This window comes from Periplaneta americana, chromosome 2, assembly GCF_040183065.1.
Source record: "Periplaneta americana isolate PAMFEO1 chromosome 2, P.americana_PAMFEO1_priV1, whole genome shotgun sequence".
In the NCBI taxonomy this organism is placed as follows: Eukaryota; Metazoa; Arthropoda; class Insecta; order Blattodea; family Blattidae; genus Periplaneta; species Periplaneta americana.
This window is the reverse complement of record NC_091118.1, coordinates 159688489-159709760: the sequence shown is the minus strand read 5'-3', so window position 1 is coordinate 159709760 and position 21272 is coordinate 159688489. Positions and strand designations below refer to the sequence as shown.

At 35.2% G+C, this 21272-nt stretch overlaps 1 protein-coding gene across 6 annotated transcripts in view; it reads left to right on the top strand.

The window, feature by feature from the left end:
* LOC138694719 (homeobox protein Hox-D9-like) overlaps positions 1-21272 on the top strand; it is a 738702-nt gene that overhangs the window by 574894 nt on the left and 142536 nt on the right. The gene's annotated exons all lie outside the window — the stretch shown is intronic.

Genomic DNA, 21272 nt, shown 5'->3' with positions numbered 1-21272 from the left:
AAAATACAGTACTATATTAACAATAAGTGTTTTTACTCACGAACTGAGCTATCCATTCGGACGTATTCATTATGCAATGTATATTATACTGTCTACAGCACATTAGCGTACAATTTAGAGTATGAAGTTGAATTGAAAAATAATCATAATATGGACATGTAAACACATTTTTTAAAATGGTGGCCCTTCATTTCGATACGGGCTTCAGTTCTTTTGTGCATATTATCGCACTATAGACTATTGTACCTAATTCCAATTACCAGTTTCGTCCTTCGTACTAGTAACTCATGTTGAAATAATTCTGTCCTACTCTATAAAAGAGTACCTTACGTACTGTAAATTTAATCTTCACTTCTGCCCGATCCGAAAAGATAAATTTACTCAGACATGCTGTCTACTGTCCGTCCAAGTAGTTTTGTCGCAGGGGCTAGAAAGGGGGGAAATCACGTAACACTTAATTACTTAACGAGGCCCTTTTATTTAAGTTAATTTAAACAGTTGTATAATATTACGTAGACGTCCAATTCCCATCAGAAATTAATGTTTTCAGAAAAGAGCTAAGACAGCCCAGCCACTAGCCTTTACAGGAGGACGAGCAGAAGCGGGTGGGGGAAACCGGGATGCGACGTAGGCAAACGGATGACAGTGCCTGTGCGAAAATACGTTTCAATATTGAAAGCTCTTTCGTCACTGGAAAACGCGAACATATTTCTGGAACGTACTATACTCACTAATTCAGTAACTTGCAGTTTACTAGACCGTAAGGAGGCTTTGATTGCATACGCGGCCTTGGTTCTGTGTGGGCGACGATTGGAAGTTTACTAGTAGAGCGGGTGGGAGTGAAGTACATTCAAAAACTCAGGTACAATAAAAATTGAAGTAAAAATAAAATTATGTCGCTGTATATATACAGGGAGATTCACGAGGAGTTACTGACACTTATGAAGCATATTCTCGAAGACATTTTGAGCAAAAAAATTGTTACATAAACATGGGTTCTATTCTCAGTATTTTTAGAGTTACACTATTTTGAAGTTGTTTGTAAAATACTTCTTGTCTTTAGTTTTAAGAGTAAAAGAATATTACAGATAAAGAATGAACTATTCAGGAATATCATTTCTTTAATTAGCTATTATTCTGAAGCTAAAAATGTGTTGTGAATTTCATAATTGCTTCGTGCAGAATTATTTTTTCGATTTTTTTAACTACAAAATTATATTTTTCTTACTTATCACAAAATTATTACAAATCACGACACTCTTGTAAATTATTTAAGCCTGTACATTAGGATGTACTGTAAAAAATCAAGTTCCTAAAGTCGTATGTTTTGTAACATTTGTGATAAGTGCGTAAGAATGATGTAATTTTTAGTTAAAAATTGAAAAAAAAATCTGTACAAAGCAATTAATATATATTTGTAGTATTCTTTTACCCTTAAAACTAAAGAAAAAAAGTATTTTTACTAAAAACTTCAAATTAGTGTAACTCGAAAAATATTGTGATTTGGGACACATGTTGCATGAAATCTTTTGCTCAGAATGTCTTCGGAACTCCTTGTGAATCACCCTATATATTATTACTATGGGTCACACTGAAAATGTTGCAAACTGATGTATATAGTAACAAATTATTTCTGCTTTCGGCTTTATTTCTTCTCACAATATTCCCCGTTAGAATTTTATGCTCTGCACTCACGTTTCTAGAGGCATTTCAGACAACAGCTCGTTAAAGGTCACAATTGGAGCTTCACGAGTGCTAAAGGAAAAGCCGCGCATTTTCTCTCTGATTTGGAACGAGGAGAAGTTGCCTGGTTCCAGATCAGGACTGTAGGATGGATGAATCATTAATTTCATACCTGACAAAAAGTCCACTGTATGTTCTACTGTGTGTCACGATCTATTGCCGTGGTGGTCAATGGTATGGCTTGGAATCGAAACGCGGTTCGTAATTTGAAGCTCTGACAACAAGAAAATTTGATGTGTGATATAAAAGATAGTTGCGTAATTGCTTTCAACTTAATTTCACATGTATTTCGTCGGTTTATAAGCAAATATATTAAGCAAAAAATATTACCTCTGAGAAAAAGATGTTTGAAAATTCAGGACAAAACTGGATCCTCAAAATATTATTTTTAGTAAGTTGTTTCTCTTTATGTGTACATCATTTTCCATTTCATACATATACATTAAGCACAGATACGGAAATAAAATTTGCAGCTTCTTTATTGTGCAAGTTTCGCTTACAATACCCTTACACAGGATGATTCACGAGGATTTACTCTCCTTTACGGAGCCTATTTCTGAAGACATTTTGAGCAAAAAATAGTTCCTATTCTCAATATTTTCAGATTTACACTAATTTAAAGTTGTTTGTAAAATGCGTTTTTTCTTTAGAATAATACAAATAGAGAAAGAACCATTCAGAAGTAGCAGTTCTTTAATTGGCAAGTGTTATGAAGCTAAAAATGTGCTGTGAACGCCTTACTTGCTTCGTATTTTTAACTAGAAAATTACATTATTCTTATGCACTTATCATAACAATTATTACAAATCACACCACTTCCACCGACTTAATTATTTGCAGTTCAATTTTGCATCCTAATTTACAGTCTTGGAGAGTTTACAAGACATTTTAAAAACTGTCGCCGTCCGCTTCGATACACTTGGCCGCACGCTTGTGAACGGCACTCGTCGCTCTACGTAACTGCATACGGCTATCTTTGATTTCCGTAGCGCTCGCGCTGGCTGCTGACTGCACGCTGACCTAGATCACGCGTTCGCAGCAATGCGTTCCAATAACGAAACGTAACTCTGTAAATATTGAGAAGAGGACCCATGTTTAGCCTATATGACTTTTTGCTCTGAACGTCTTCGGAATTAAGCTCCGTAAAGGACGGTAAATCCTCGTGAATCACCCTGTATATGCCACTTGTGGACAGTCGTGCGAAATTGTTGCATACAAACAGGTAGACTCCCATCAAGACTCACTCCAAATTTTAATATAGGCCTACGCCTTTTTTCTGGTAAGTAATAGGCCTATTTTTGACACAATGTGTTTTGCTTGTAAACCTACGGTTTATTTGTGTTAATTCATAGCTCTTTCTTTCTTTGCACCTTTCCATCTCGCTATTTCATTTTCTACTGCATAACACTTAATGCATTATTGGGCTAATACCTGTACGCTGAACATTTTAATACCTAAAACACAAGGAATGAATTTTATACGTATTGTGTGAGTAGCATTCAATAGATGTGTGTTAACATTGGCTTGCATTATGCTACGCTTGTGTATCTTTGCATGTCTGTAAATATTGACAGAATTATTGCATAGTGCACTTAAGAACTATTAACAGTTGTGTATTTACTACAGTTACTGTACTTGCACTTTCATGTTAATGTAGTTGATATCATGATTTATGTTCATATTTAGTTTACTTTCTTTATTATATGCATATTATACTGTCTTAAGGCAGGCCTATTGGGATATTCGTAATTGGATTGCAAGTATGCAACTATTGAAATTAAATCCCTGGTTTGAATCGTTATTAAATTAGATTAAATTTTATGTCGCTTAAGATAAAAAAAAAAATGAAAATGAATGTATTCAAAATCATTAGCTACAGACTATAATTCGTAAAAATAAAAATACTGATGCATTTAAATTTATATACTACTAAAATATTGAAAAAAATTATACTTACCTATTTTTTAACTTATGTAAGCATCATTATTTGAAAAACGTAGAAACATTTTACATACTGTACGTACTATTATGAAGAACAGAGGATATCACAGGAAAATGCAAACAAATTCTACTGCGCTAATTTAGTTAATGTTCGTACTGAATCCCTACACATATAATTCGCGACGTTGTAGGTTTTCTTTTTATGAAGATGTCCGTTCACGACGCGAAATATTTTCCACACCGTGACTACGAGGTGATGTAACGTGCTAAAATAGGGATGTGTACGTATCACCAGAATGCCGAAATAACTTCACCACAGCTCCGATTTTATATCTAACGTAACCTCTCCAAGAGATTCTGCTGTTAAAAAGAGTGGTTTGTAAATTTCTATAAATATAGTTCTATCTAAATCAAATGCCTTAAATAGTGGTAATTAACTTTGATCACACATTTACTAGATACCAGAAAAAATGCAGTTAGAGTTATGTATAGATATTTAGCAGTTCTGAAGTACTAAGTATGAAAAAATGAAGGGTATTCAAAACTTGAATGTACAATTTATACGAATTAGGTAGAGGCTATAAATACATCTAACAGTTGAACCAAGGAGCTTAAATCTTCAGCAACAACATAATGAAATAGGCTATGCGTCTTGCATGACATTACCATTGAAAAAATGAAAATATTTGGTCTGCAGATGGTATTAGAAAATAATGTACAAAACTACCGAATAGAACGAAAAAATATTTCAAATACTGTCGGAATTTTGCGTGTGAAATGGACAGACAGAATAAGAAATGGAGTTGTGCTACAAACAATGGGTGTGGAAGGATGCACTGGAAGAAATGGTGAATGGGAGAAAAGTTCGGAACAAAAGAAGATATTAGACGATAGACAACATTAAGATATATGGATCGGATGCCGAGTCGAAGAGATAAGCTTAAGCGGAAAATAGGGATGATTGGAGAACGCTGGGTTTGCAGTGAAAGACCTGCCCGTGGGCAGATAACTATGAATGAATGAAATTGATATATGTCTAATGTATGTAGGTGTTTCTTAAGAATATAAGCATCATTTTAAGTTTCTATAGTTACGCATGTAGTCTACAGTGCACGCGTCTCTTGTACGGAATATTTTCGTTTCGTGACATACAGATCGCTGCTACGACTTGATTTCATCCTCGGACTTCGATGCTTCGATATTTCCCCTTGTGCATCGTGCCCTAACCCGAATAACAGAAAAATTGACGCTACAGGAGAGCGATCATTTCCAGTGTCAAAGGATGTACGCATTTGTCCCATATATGTCTTTACTTCAAACAAACCAATAGAACTTTACGTAGGCCTATTCACTGTCTCTCGACATGTTTAGTTAACCTATTATGTATGCTATGGCTCGCCTGCACGTTCTCCAGACTTAAATCCTTTGGATTATCATATGTAGGGCTCATGAAAATAATTACTTATTCACAATCTATTCGCAACATTAAAACACTTTGTTAGTAAATCCAAGACGGCTGCCAACTTATCATACGATAAGATACTTTCTGTTTCATAATAGGCTACATTTTTCATCCAGAAAGTAAAAACAAATGCTAATTTTTCTCCTATTTACAGAGTTTTGAATATTTACATTGCACTTCTAAAAGTAGTAGATAGGTTTTATCAACGTGACAATGAACTTAGAAGTAAATAATAATAATAATAATAATAATAATAATAATAATAATCATCATCATCATCATCATCAGCAGCAGCAGCAGCAGCGGCAGCAGCACGGCTTGGGCCCAAAGACCCGTTTCGGTCCCCTCAGAATTGCTGGCTCCAACGCACTTTAGGGCGACCAACACTTCTTCTTTCTCCGGGAAAGTAATTGAAAGATCTCCTTGGGATGCGGTTTTCATTCATCCTGTCGATATGTTCCATCCAATTCTTTTGACGATCTTGAATTCGTTCAAATATATTTCGGATATGGAGTTATTGTGTAATGTCTCCATTTGTTATATGTTATGTTAGTTTTATACCAAGCACTGAGATCAAAAATTTCATTTCCGAAGCTTTCAGTCGTTTATTTTTATTTCTTTGTGTCAGAATCCATGTCTCTGTCCAATATAGAAGTTGTGAAAAAGCTACTGATTTATAAAATTTTAATTGAGTTTCTTTACGTGTTTTTTTTCCTAAACATCTTCTTACGTGTATAGTTTCACATGCATTTTGATGTTTGTAAAGGTTATCCTCTAGCTACATCCATTCTTCTCTGGCAAGATATTTTACTTCCTAAATATTTAAAGACGGTCACCTGTTCAATAATTTCAAATGTCGTAAATTGTAATAAATGTTTAAAATCCTCTCTTTTTCATATGTTTCACAATCTTTGCCGACAGGATCGTACTGTCCTGGGGTTACATCGTACGATTGTACATGATACCAATTATCGCACATGTGCAATCCAGATCGTACGGTTGACAATATTGGTTGTAACTGGACACAGCCTATGTATGTACACATATATAAATAAATCAATACATAAATAAATGGTGAATATTACAATATTGCAATAAGTCACAGTGAAAACAAAATTATTTGCACTGACTACTTGCTTTATTTCGGCATACTGACTGCCTTGCTCATTGAAGGCAGATCTGAACTGTATGTCTAGAGTTCAGCGCCTTTCATCTATATACGCCATACGCAACTACACTGTTGCGGGTTGCTTGGTGACTCTAGGTTAATCAAACGCAGGATTCTACTCATGAGAAAGTAGCCTATGTGCTATCTTCTTACCTGTTTTTTTTTTCTGACTAGAAGTCCGAAGTCCAACATTAGTCACCAGAAAATTGATAATATATATATTTTTTAATTCTACATTACACTTCCATAACATTAAAAGAAATTTGATGTCTCTGACTTTCCCCTCCAAACACATGTTTGATGTTAATTATTTTAAGGTATATGTACACCCACAAAACGCAAAAAATGATTTTCAAAAATTAGAATTTTCAAAATATAACTATTTTAATAGTGAATTTTCTCCCCTTTAATTTGTTATAAGAATTTTCCATTTATGCCTTATGGTTTTTCAGAGAAGTCCCATTTTCCAAAATTCTGCGTCATCAGTCACGGTCACTTTTACGAAGATCACTCCAAAAGTAATGCACAACATTTTTTTAAATTTGTTTTTTATTCTAAACCTTTGCAATTTAGGCTCTGAAATTTTGTGTCTCATTTCCTATAAATAGTAATTTTAGAATATTTAATTCTTTTAAGCATTATATCTCAGCCAAATATGGTGATGCCAAGACTAATTTGGTGTCATTTTGAAGCTTGAAATGTCCCCTAGTGCCTGACAATGAATAAAATAACATTAATATAGTTAATAATCATCTATGGATTTTTACATGAATTATGCAACATAAAATATTATTGTAAGTTACATATATGGTAATATTTAATTAATGTAAATGAAAATAAAAAATAGCTTTATGTCAGGCACTAAAGAATAGTGTTAGCTATAAAACAGTGAAAACATGTGGCTCTATCTTAAAACCTGCATGAGCTATCATGTTTCAAGTTGTATGTCAAAATTATAAACAAAATAATTTTTATAAACAATTAAGACGTAATTTCAAGGGAGCTGTTCACTTCATTCTCTTTCTGGTACCATTCTGAATTGTATAAAAATTTTACAGAGCAAAATTATGCAAAGCAAAATTTTTTGTATGTAAAGGTGTACATATACCTTAAGAATCACTTTCTGCTTAGTATTGCTTTGCGCACTGTAATGTCACTTCACACTTGGTAATGAGTTTTAGAGTGACTCAACCTTCACGTGCATAGAGGGGATGAGAGGGAAACCGTTTGAGATGCCGAAATAGCTTCACCGTCCGGAAATGTGTTGTACGCACTACGTATGTTCGCAATATTGTAATGAGCTATGTGGGTGGGTAATGATTTTACTACAGGTTACGAACACCTACGTTTTTTATTTATGAATCCGTGGTTAGGATACCGAAACAATTTGAATCTATTGTTCTACGCCTGCATCATAATGGACACGTGTTCACGTGACATTGGTCACGGATATTTCACTCTGCCTTCTTTGTGTTGTTATGATGGCGAGGTTCCCTTCCGATCGATACGGCATCTATAATTTTATAATAAATCATGTGTACCACAGCGATGTGACAGAATAAATTTTCATTAGACGTAGTAGACTTAGAGATGGGAACGATATATCGGTTTTTACGAAATACCGATATTTTCGTTTCGATATAGCGATATATCGATATCGAAATTTTGATTCAATATATCGTATAACATATCGGTTTTTTCATAAATGTATCAATTTTTTTTTGTGGAATTATTATCATTATCAACAACAGCAAAATCCACACTGGACAACTCCGATAATTCCCGAGAGATAGCGCTACTGAAGGTGGACAGTTACATAATTGTGCAACCGCACTCAGTACCTTGTTCTAATTGGCTGGATTGGAATTCAGATTCAAACTATTTAATATGCAGCACCAAATTCATAATGCAGCGTGTGCGAACGTAAGACAAACGGAAGATTTATCTACTTACAACTTACTTACTTACAAATGGCTTTTAAGGAACCCGAAGGTTCATTGCCGCCCTCACATAAGCCCGCCATCGGTCCCTATCCTATGCAAGATTAAGCCAGTCTCTATCATCATACCCCACCTCCCTCAAATCCATTTTAATATTATCCTCCCATCTACGTCTCGGCCTCCCTAAAGGTCTTTTTCCCTCCGGTCTCCCAACTAACACTCTATATGCATTTCTGGATTCGCCCATACGTGCTACAAGCCCTGCCCATCTCAAACGTCTGGATTTCAAGTTCCTAATTATGTCAGGTGAAGAATACAATGCGTGCAGTTCTGTGTTGTGTAACTTTCTCCATTCTCCTGTAACTTCATCCCGCTTAGCCCCAAATATTTTCCTAAGCACCTTATTCTCAAACACCCTTAACCTATGTTCCTCTCTCAGAGTGAGAGTCCAAGTTTCACAGCCATATAGAAGAACCGGTAATATAACTGTTTTATAAATTCTAACTTTCAGATTGTTGGAGAGCAGACTGGATGATAAGAGCTTCTCAACCGAATAATAACACGCATTTCCCATATTTATTCTGCGTTTAATTTCCTCCCGAGTGTCATTTATATTTGTTACTGTTGCTCCAAGATATTTGAATTTTTCCACCTCTTCGAAGGATAAATCTCCAATATTTATATTTCCATTTCGTACAATATTCCCGTCACGAGACATAATCATATACTTTGTCTTTTCGGGATTTACTTCCAAACCGGTTTATCTACTACTGTTTTAATATTGTTATTAATGTTATCCAAGGCAGGACCAACTCTCAGCCTGAAAGGGAACCGTCTGACCTTAAAACCGGTATCAAAACTTTTATTTCCATACTCGTATTCTGAAATGGAAAGAGAAACAAGGATTTAATACATTTGTTTACATCTATGATTTCTATGCACGACCTAGTGCTGACATTGTTTTCTTATTATATCTTTTAGTGCATAAAAGTTCTATTCCTATAATCATCATCATTGTTGTTTGGAATGTTGGAGTGTAACAATAACTTGCAATGGGAACTTACTATAGAAGGATTGTATCAAATCATAGTTGAAGTTTATTCAAACTTGTAACATTTTAAGTACGGTTTACTTACATTTAAAATCATTACGTTGTTAGATAGAAAAGAGCATTATATCTGTGTCCTGGATTGAATCCTATATAACATTAGAATAATTGAATCGTGTTCCAATATCAAATAGTTCACTTAACTCTTTCCCACTATATCATTTAAGCTCCCTTGCCTACACTATAATTTTTATATAGGTTAAACCTAGGCCTACATCATATGGTATTGAAAATGTATTCTTTATTTTTACAATTTTACATTTTATGCTTTTGACTGTTATGATGTTAATTTCAATGGTAAAAAGGAATATTAAAATTTAAGTAATTTTATTGTAATACAGTAAATGTACGCCTGAAAATGCAATTTGCTTAAGGAATAGCGATATATCGATATATTTTCTCCGATATATAATGTTTATCGAAATTAGGTTTGCAATATATTACAATATCAATATATCGGTATTTAATTTACTTCCTCCATCACTAAGTAGACTTTGATGGTCCTGTAGCTTTTTATCTTAAGTGTCCGTCCCTATCTATCTGCGGGACATGATGCAGTTGACTTAGTTTCGTCTAATACAGATGCTAAGGCTAAGAATTTTCTGTTTTCATATATATATATATATATATATATATATATATAATATGATTTTCTTTTGCAGTCTATACATAGGATATCGTTTACCTTTCTATCACATTACGTAGCCCACAATGATATGAGCGATGGTTATGGAGTAGTTGTTGCCCGTTGTGTGACAGCTACAATAATTATTGTGGATTGGAATTATTTTATTCTGCTTAGTAGGTCTACATGGATGTTTGTCTAACAGCACTATAATATGCTGAATTCTTGTGTTATCACGTTAGAAGACCAGATGTTGTGACGACATCATAAATTGAGAGCCACATCTTTTGTAAATTTAATATAAAGTTAAAAAATCCACAGATGCATAGCTCCACTTTGTGTTGCATATCTTTGTGGATCCAGGATACGAGGGAACGATAAGAAGAACAAGAGAAATACGAGGACAATAAAAGGAATATAAGGACAAGAAGAGTACAAGGAAAACAATAGAAATGTAAGGAGAGCAAGAAGAAAAATGGGACAAGTAGAACAAGGGGATTTTAAGGAGAACAAGTTGAATATAAAAAGAACAAGGGAAAGATGAGGTTAAGGAGACGTCAAGTAGAAACAAGAAATAGATAAGGAGAACAAGAATACGACAAAGAGACCAATGCGAATAAAGGGAATACAAGAAGGACAAGAGGAATACAAGGAAAAAGAGAACAAGGAGAGAAAAAAGGGAATATAGAAATAGAAAAAAGTGGAATACAAGAAAGACGAAAAATACAAGAAAAAACAGAGAATGACAAGGAGAAAAAATGGAATACAAAGAGAAAAAGTGAAATACAAGGGAAATAAGGGGAATACAATGAGAACAAGAGTAATACAACGAAAACAAGGGAATGCAATGAGAATAAAGAGAATAAGGGAAATGTAATGAGAACGACGAGAATACAATGAGAAAAAGGGAATGCAATGAGATCAAGTGAAATACAATTGTAATAAGGGGAATACAAAGAGAACAAGGAGAAGCAATGAGAACATGAAGAATACAAATAGAACAAGGGGAATACAATGAGAGCAAGGGGAATATATTGACAACAAGGGGAATACAATTAGAACAAGGGGATATAATGAGAACAAGGGGAATACAATGAGAGCAAGTGGAATATATTGAGAACGAGGGGAATACAATTAGAACAAGGGGAATACAACGAGAACAAGGGGAATACAATGAGAGCAAGGGGGATATATTGCGAACAAGGGGAATACAATTAGAACAAGGGGAATATAATGAGAACAAGGGGAATACAATTAGAAAAGGGGAATACAATGAGAACAAGGTGAATACAATGAGAACAAGGGGAATACAATGAGAACAAGGCGAATACAATGAGAACAAGGCGAATACAATGAGAACAAGAGGAATACAATAAGAACAAGGGGAATACAATGAGAACAAGGTAAATACAATGAGAACAAGGGGAATACCATGAGAACAAGGTGAATACAATGAGAACAAGGGGAATACAATGAGAACAAGGGGAATACAATGAGAACAAGGGGAATACAATGAGAATAAGGGGGATACGACTTTCAAGGAACCCTGAGGTTGAGGTTCATTGCCGCCCTCACATAAGCCCGCCATCGGTCCCTATCCTGTGCAAGATTAATCCACATCCCACCTCCCTCAACCCATTTTAATATTATCCTCCCATCTACGTCTCGGCCTCCCCAAAGGTCTTTTTCCCTCCGGCCTCACAACTAACACTATATGCATTTCTAGATTTCCCCATACGTGCTACATGCCCTGCCCATCTCAAACGTTTGGATTTAATCTTGCTAATTTATTATGTCAGGTGAAGAATACAATGCGTGCAGCTCTGCGTTGCGTAACTTTCTCCATTCTCCTGTAACTTCATCCCTCTTAGCCCCAAATATTTTCCTAAGAATCCTATTCTCCTAGAACAAGCGAAATACAACGAGAACAGGGGAAATACAATTAGAACAAGAGGAATGCAAGGAGAAGGAGAAAAAAGTGCAAGTAGTACACAAGTAGAGCAGGGGGAATGCAAGGCAAACAAGGGAAATACAAGTAGAGTAAGGAGAATAAGGAAAACAAGGGACTACAGAGAGGAAAAGAATAATACTAGGACACGAGAAATGCAAGGAGGACAAGGGAACGACAAGGGAGAGGTTGCATTTTTCTGTGACGGTCAGTTCCCAAATTACCCCTCTTAGCGAGTGTGAAGAAGAATGGAGTTCTATGTCAAAACCTCAGGTATTGGCTTTGTATGACCATGGATAAAACCTTAGATTATGTACTCGAATAATTAAACTGAAAGTTAATCTTCCTAATTAAGAGATTTTGAAGCAATGATGAATTCAAGGGATGCTCACTTTCCTCAGGAAAGAAAAAAGAAAGAGAAAAATAATTATATTAATAAAGAAAAACTGGTCTATACGTTGGACAGGAATAAGAAATTTGGATAGTCAAAGGAGAAGAGAAAAGAAAGAAATTAAAAATAAAAACCGAAAAAAAATCTATAAAAGTTAACAGACAAGTTATATATATATAAGAAGACGAGGAAAAAACAGAAACCGAAGAAAAAAGAAAGAGAAAAGGAAGAAAAATAATTAAGAAAGAAAAGAAGAAAAAGAAAGAAAGGTGAAAATATATCAAATTTATTATTGACAATTTTATTAATTCTGCATTGGTTTACCCATTAATACAAATTAGTTAATATTTACTAGAGATAGACTTATATGATATATTGAACAATGCAGAGAGAAACTTCCTTGCTTTGCACATAGATGTCCTTGTGTGTATCTTTTTCCCCCCTCACATTCTCATTACATGTGAGGGAGAAAAAGAGGGCGGGAGTGAAAGAATCGCTTTTGCTTAAGTTGCGTAAGGTTAGGAGAGAGAGGAAGGGGATCTGTGTAAATGGATATCTCGTCAACCCCATCCCTTCACTATCACCTTCCTACCCATTTTCCTAGCTCTTGCTTTCCACCCCTTGACTTCAATTCTGTTCTCCCCCATCATCGTCGACCCTTAGCAAACTGAACTCTGATCGACAAGGATTTCCTACCCTGCAATCAGACGTCGTACTGCGTGGGATGACCCCGAAAACCCACACCTGCCACCAGAAAATTGAACATCTTTTACTTCGCATTACAGAATAGACCAAGTGATCTGCAGTGTCTTGTCTCATGCTCATGAAACCCACCGTTCTAAGTTCTTCATTGCATTCCTGAGTAGCTATAGATATGTTCTGTTCTATTTAACTACCTGTCCTTGTTTCTGACAGGACCGGTGTTTGAATCCTGAAAAAAAAAAAAAATATTCAAGGTTTATTTTATATGAAATATTAGAGAACTGTAATAGGAATTAAGTAAAACGATAGAGATAATGACATTTTTTTTATTTTATTGGGTTATTTTACGACGCTGTATCAACATCTAGGTTATTTAGCGTCTGAATGAAGGTGATAATGCCGGTGAAATGAGTCCGGGGTCCAGCACCGAAAGTTACCCAGCATTTGCTCGTTACCTCAACCAGGTAACTTGCCTCGACCGGGATTCGAACCCGGGCCACCTGGTTTCGCAGCCAGACGCGCTGACCGTTACTCCACAGGTGTGGACGAGATAATGAAAATAGGTGAGGGATATGGCCGGGGAGGCTAGCTAGGATAGTCAAGTATAATATGTAGAAAATTAATGAGATCTGAAAATAAATGTACAGAAGAAACAGACATAGTAACGAACTTATTGGACAATGGTATAATACGTTTTTAGTAACAAGTATTATTGAAACAGTGTGTGTTTGATATAAGTGTACTGAAAATCAAGAACAGGGTCGTAAAAGTGTAAATTTTGAATGATCTAAATTAAGTTGTTGGGATTTGAAGGGAGAATATTGATCAATTTAAATGGAGTCGAAAGTCAAGTATAAGAGCGTCTACAAAAGGTATATCTATAACGAATGTAATTGTGGCACCGGAGACAAAAATTGTGAGGTCCACATATTACATGGTTGTAAATGTTGACATCAAATATATCATATGATATAGGCTATGAAATATGTGTATAGCGATTTCTCCTCAGTATTCAATTTTCTTTTCATATCTGATATCAACTAGGAGTTATACACCTAAAACATAATAATTGGAGCTCTAATTTTACTATCCTATTCGCTAAGCACGCAGCAAGTAAATTAAAATTGAATTAAGGACACGTCCTCAATAGTTTCTGAGACACAGCTCCCTCTCCTACAGGTACAGTTAGGTGAAGATCTTTTTAATGCAAACAACCACAGTTTTCTTTTATAATAAAGTAAAAGTAAATCCGTGGCGCTACAGCCCATGAAGGGTCAAGACCGACCAGCCGCTGCTGACCTCACGTCCACATGCCGAAGCAGAGGTGGACGATCATCCAACCACTGAAGTAGGCTATTTTGTAACTCCAGTATAAGCTCATCTGATGCCTAACGAAAGAGTATTTTCTAAAGCAGCCAATTTTTGACTGCATGTTGTATGTATGCAGCTAGTACATATCAATACAGGGTGAACCGTAAGTAATATCATTAATTTCGGGAGGTTATTATTTGAGCTATTTCAAACAAAAATATTTTATATAGTTTTGCTCGTGTTTGCCTCCATTTCGAGATAAAAATTGTTTTATATGAAACACTTCTTACCGTGTCTTGAGAAAGTCATTGATTTAATTCCCAATATGCTTAGTCAATTTAAAGGAACAGAGTATTATGATAATAATTATTTAAAGAATTTTAGTTTTGTCTTTCAAATGTGCAGTATTTTGATCCTAATAAATGTAATGTATTAAAATTCCTTATCAGAACTAAAAATTACCCTTTTTCAGATCAACATTTTTATTTTTCACTTTAGATGGGGGGTCAAAGCAAGAGAAATGTTGAGAAGGAATGGAAATTACTTTTAAAAGTAGTCGCTACTCAAAATCTTGACTGGTTTCCGTGTTACAGCGAGTTAAACAAAGGAGCTTTCTCGCTTGGCGGAGTACTCAAGACTCAAACTTTTGTCTGCTGGATCTCAATGAAAATTTCTTTCCTGAACCTTCTTGTATTTCGACCCAAATAAGTTAACCATCTTCAGTTGGTCTAAGTACATGAATATCATCCACAGTGGTAAATTTCAAAGGAGATGTCATGTTTTAACACCGAATTAGATCTACGGTAAACTTCGTTCGCTTCCATGTTATCTGCATAGACATAGCGGGTCCGCTATTGAAATAACGTGACGTGAATGACTCTGATTGGCTCTTTCATCAATGACGTCAACATAGCGTTAACCGTTTAGCGAACCAGAGGTTGCGAAAAGTCTCTAATGTCATTTAAGATAATCTGTTTCATTTATCCGAATATTATTATTATTATTATTATTATTATTATTATTATTATTACATTTTCATATGATATTTATTCTTACAAATGTAATTATCGTGATAGAATAATCTTGCTCGAATCTGCTTGTAGAAATCGACCACAACTAACTGCAACAAGTAACTACAGAAGTCTATTAGGAAACTGGCGTTCTCGTTAGAATTATTGGTTCATTGTTTCATAACCTAGATACCAGCCATGCATTAGAAAGTACCAGATACATCACAGCAGACCTGAATAACAAGGGCAGTTATTACCTTGTAAATAAATGGGACTGAAAAATGACTATAAGATCTCTTTTTCTCAATATATTCCGTGGCTAGGTACTACAGACAAGTTGCAATACTTCTTTATAGGCTACAACAAGATACAAATTTCTTGACCGTTACATCATTATACGATTACGTATGCCAATTTAGATATTGTTTTCGAATAGGTCTGAAGTCTGACCAAAAATATTGCTCCGTGTACTTTATAAAACTCGAATTTAATGTAATTAGTAGTAGTAGTAATAATAATAATAATAATAATAATAATAATAATAATAATAATAATAATAATAATAATAATTAAAGAGGCCGATATTGTAGATTACAGTATACTAGTTATTCATCTTCATAGCCTGGACAGAAAAAAAATAGATTGTACATTGTAGATTACAGTATTTATTTTGTTTCTGTCACTGCTAATTCAAAAAGGAACAGAAGACGAAAAAGAATTGACATTCCGAAAAAATTAATATATTTCTAGCGTTTGGAATAACAAATTAATTAAAGCTGTTAGAATTTTTTTTTTTTGTATGGCAGTATTATAAAATCATTTGAATTTATTGCCAAATTATTCTTTAAATTGTAAATGTATAAGCTAAGTGATATTAAATAGGTCTACACGTCATTTTTGTCAAGAATAATCCTTAGTTTTTACTGGAAATGTAGGCTACACGGTTTGTTATCGGAAGCCCGACAAAGAAATTGGTAAACGAAAAAAATGAAACAGTTGCAATAGTAAAAATAATAAAAATAATAATAATGATAATAATAATAATAATAATAATAATGTCTGGGCACATGAAGAGGATGAAAAATGGAAGAATACCGGAAATGATGCTGAAGTGGACTGCGGAGGCAAGGAGGAAAAGAGGAAAACCAAGAGAACAACGGATGAATGGCGTCAGGAGTATGACTAGAAGAGATGTTACTGAAGAAGATGTTGATGATAGAGATTTATGGAGGATTAAAATTTCTTTAAATGAAGAATAACTGTTGTAGGCATATTGTATAAAAACCCCAACAAATAATAGGCCTAATAATAATAATAATAATAATAATAATAATAATAATAATAATAATAATAATAATAATAATAATGTGGAATTATTTTCATTTTCTGTCTATTGCAATGCTTGGCTACTTCTTTACCAAATTTCTATCGGTTCACTCGTAGGCCAATGTACTCGACTCTCGATGTTTCACCCTTGCGGCATCAAAGGAGTTCACTCTGTCATATTGCTAAAATAACTTGGCAGGACCCGTGAAACCCAACACATAGCAGACATTAAAATGTTATTCTCGTTTTTGAAAAGCCCGTGGACCGAAGAGCAAGATCCAACTGGCGTGACCGTCCTCAAGGAAATGAAAACGCTGTCCACAATATTTACCAAAGACTATCTGGACTTCTGCACTCCATAACTCATCCTCGCGGAACAACCCATTTCGAGTTCGCTGTCTTAAGCTAAATTTAATCCAAACGGTGCTTCTCTGCCTTTGATGAAACCAAGTTCCTACTCTTTGGCTTATGATCTCTGTGATTAAGCATTTTATCAAAAGTATCCTAAGAGTTTTCATGTTTTACTTCCTAGAGGACAGTGTTCAGAACTCAGATTGAATTCGTGGCGGACCAAGACATTGTTTGAAGCAGGTTTTCGATGGATAGTTAAGTTATGTAGCTATTATTCGTAAAGAATAATTTGGAATGGTAAGTCTTGTCTTCTGAAGTTCTGTCTCTGATCTTTCGAAAGAACTTGCAGGTTTTATTATTAGTTGTTGAATAAGAATTGAAGGTTCGCTACCCTTGTGTCGTTCATTCAAAGTAGTGTCCACTTATTTGGATCAGCCACGCTATAAACTTTCAAGTTTAAATTTTAAAATAATTTAGGTGTCTGGAATTGTAATTTATTATAACAGGCTTTTTAACTGTTATTCTGAGCTGTTGGTAGCTCAGTTGGCAGAGTGTTGATTTAAGATAACTGCGGACCTGGATTAAAATTTCGGTGATGGCGGAGTCTTATTTCTTGTGTTCCTGAGGATTTTCTCGGGGTTTTCACATTTTCTCCATCAATTTTAGTATTCATTGAAACTTCGATCACGCTAAACATAACACACGGAACTTACGTCTGATTAGTGATGCGTTATTTCATATCTGGAAAAATAAATAAGCGAGTTTTCGTAAGGACGAGATACAGTGAAAACAGTGACAGGTTAGGTTTGGTATGTTCGTGTTTAGGTATGTATCGAGAAAATTTTTGAAAAACTCGTTCTCTTCGTTTTCTAATTTCCGAGATTTACTTGCGTGAGCTTTCTGCTATCTTCATTTCTTGCTTAGATAAGCGTCAAGTTTTAGTATTTAGTATACTTGCGGCCAGTGGCCTTGCGAGCCGTAACCCGCTGATGTTAAAAATGTTATGTTTTATTTAACGACGCTCGCAACTGCAGAGGTTATATCAGCGTCGCCGGATGTGCCGGAATTTTGTCCCGCAGGAGTTATTTTACATGCCAGTAAATCTACTGACATGAGCCTGTCGCATTTAAGCACACTTAAATGCCATCGACTTGGCCCGGGATCGAACCCGTAACCTTGGGCATAGAAGGCCAGCGCTAACCCGCTGATCCCTGAAGCAGCGGACTCCCCTAAATAGTAAAGCTTAATGCTTATCTAAGCAAGAAACTAAGAGAGCAGAAAGCTCACGCAAGCAACTTGAAAGCTCCAAAGTATCTAGCCTAGAGATTGATAGAAATTCCGAGATTTTGTAATGCACTTCACAGACGTGTATTGTACAGTTGTGTTTTTTTTTTTTTTTTTTTTTTTGCGCGATAGTATATTTTGAAAATAATAATTTTAAAAATCTTAATATTCACTATGAACAGCTGACTGAAGGTTAGCAGTCTGGCCAACCTAGAAACTTCGCCAACAGTAGCCTATCAATGTGAAGGCGTAAAAATGATTCAGATACATACTTGTAATATTTCGTGTTCAATTGAAATAATTTTTATTTCTTTTTGTTAAGTGAAGTTTGAGTTGTTTAAATAAAATTCCGTACAATTAAAATGCAATGATTTGCTTCATATAATGTAAATTAATTAACACTGCGTTTTGCGTATGAATTTTACATGCATTGTAGTATTGTAGCGTACATAGAAGGCAGTGGTTTTTATTACAACTCTAGAGCAGTTATTTGTAATGTTGCAATATATCTATGTTGGCAACTTTGAATTCAGTAAAATCAACTTTTAATCGTGGCGGCTGTTTGCTGTAACGACGAGAAAACACTATCATGCAAAAAATCTTCAACCATGAAAGCTAGCTAAAACTCGGATACAGATATGAAAACTTCGGATATTCCAACTCATATTTCCGGCATGGAAAGTAATAAAATTGAGATGAGGAGTGAGCGAAAATTATTGTATTTTTTCAGTATTACTGTAACAATGTGTGGAATATTCATTCATTCATCCATCCATCAATTAATTAGGTGATTATGTCGAGCAAATTAAAATACGTTTTAGGATAAAGTGACTTTTTCCGTGTTAGGCTAAAGAGAATTATCGTTAGTTCCAGAATCAAGGGTCGAACTTATCAATACCGCCCCATAATTTAATAATCCATGGCGCTACAGCCCGTGAAGGGCCTAGACCGACCAGCCGGCTGCTGACCTCACGCCCACATGCCGAAGCAGAGGTGGACGATCATTCAACCAGAATGGAGGTATCGTGTGGTTAGCACGATGATCCCCCCAGCCGTTATAGCTGGCATTGGCAACCGGATTTCGCTACCTATCGTAGCTCCCCAAATGTATCACGATGCTGGGTGGGCACCGGTCCCATACACTGGCCGAAATTTCATGAGAAAATTGCCTCATAATTTATAATACAAAAAAAAAACCTTTCTTTGTTCCTAACTTCTACAATAAATTGTCTAACCTTTACTAATAAGGTAATCTATTCGTACTTTGACTTTTATTGTAATCGTAATAATTGTTAATTTAATATTAAGTATAATTGTAATTGCATTCTTCACACTGTAGTTGTAATCCCCTGGTAGAGAGAAGAGAAGGCCTGATGGCCTTATCTCTACCAGGTTAAATAAATAAATAAATAAATAAATAAATAAATAAATAAATAAGTAAATAAATAAATAAACAAATAAACAAATAAATAAATACTGCTGCTATTACTACAGTAAAAACTGAAAATAAGAGAAACATTGAAGGATGAAGACTCTTCGTAAAAAAGATACAAGATATTAGGCCTATATTTATTTAGAGTGATGAAAGTTAATACAAACCTGGCGGAAGGAGTAGGCCTAGTTCCAGTTTAACACTAAAAATACGCCACTATAGCAATCAGAATTTGCATAAAAGAAACATTTTTCTTTCGGTGATCCAGTCATAAAGATTTAAAAAAATAAACGTCATCTTCGCTGTTTATATATAATAATACAATACAATACAATACATGCAGTTCTACGTTTTGTAACTTTCTCCATTCCCCTGTAACTTCATCCCTTTAAGTTGTTTATTTAACGACGCTGTATCAACTACTAGGTTATTTAGCGTCGATGAGATTGGTGATAGGGACATGGTATTTGGCGAAATGAGGCTGAGGATTCGCCATAGATTACCTGGCATTCACCTTACGGTTCGGGAAAACCTCGGAAAAAACCCAACTAGGTAATCAGCCCAAGCGGGGATCGAACCCGCGCCCGAGCGTAACTTCAGACCGGCAGGCAAACATCTTAACCGACTGAGCCGCGCTGGTAGCTTCATCCCTTTAAGCCCCAAATATTTTCTCAAGCACTTCATACTCGAACACCCTTAGCCTCTGTTCCTCTCTCAAAGTGAGAGTGCAAGTTTCACAACCATACAGAACAACCGGTAATATGACTGTTTTATAAATTCTAACTTTCAGGTTTTTTAAGAGCAGACTGGATGACAAAAGCTTCTCAACCGAAATAACCAAATCATAGTTTAAGTAAATTCGTCTGTCTTCATTGCAATCAGACATATATCGCCAGAAGAGGAGTAGAGAATAAGATACTATACTCAGATTTGAACAACTCAAAGGGAAAACAAAAATAACGTTATTCACAAAATTGTGGCCAAGACATATTTTACATTCATACAACAAAACTGTTCTCCCAACATTACTAGACCCGTACGGCTATGAGATATGACATATCAAGTCGACTGAAAAGAATAGAGGGAGCTGAAATGACATTATGAAGACAAATATCAGACCAGGAAAAGAGTGAGGACATGCGATAGAGAACATTATCTACAAAATCACTACATAGCGTATATAAAAAGCTGGAGGAGTCATGTGGAAACAACAAGTAGACTACCATATAAACTTCTAATGTACAAGCCAACTGAGAATAGAGCTAAAGAACATACCAATTCCTGAAAACGGAACATTATAAGTGATCTAAATCTTGACGGTACTCGTGTACATAATGTCTGTATTTTGATCCAAGTTAGGACTGTATGTAGGATGTTGCAGTGCGACTTGAAAGAGCTCCGGTTCAAGTACACGTGAAGGCAGAATTTTACATTCGTCATGAATTACAAAGCGGTTTGAGTTTTCACCCAGTCTTTTGTCTCGGAGAGGGGGAAAATTAAAGTTTGCTTGAGCATATTGCTGATTTCTCT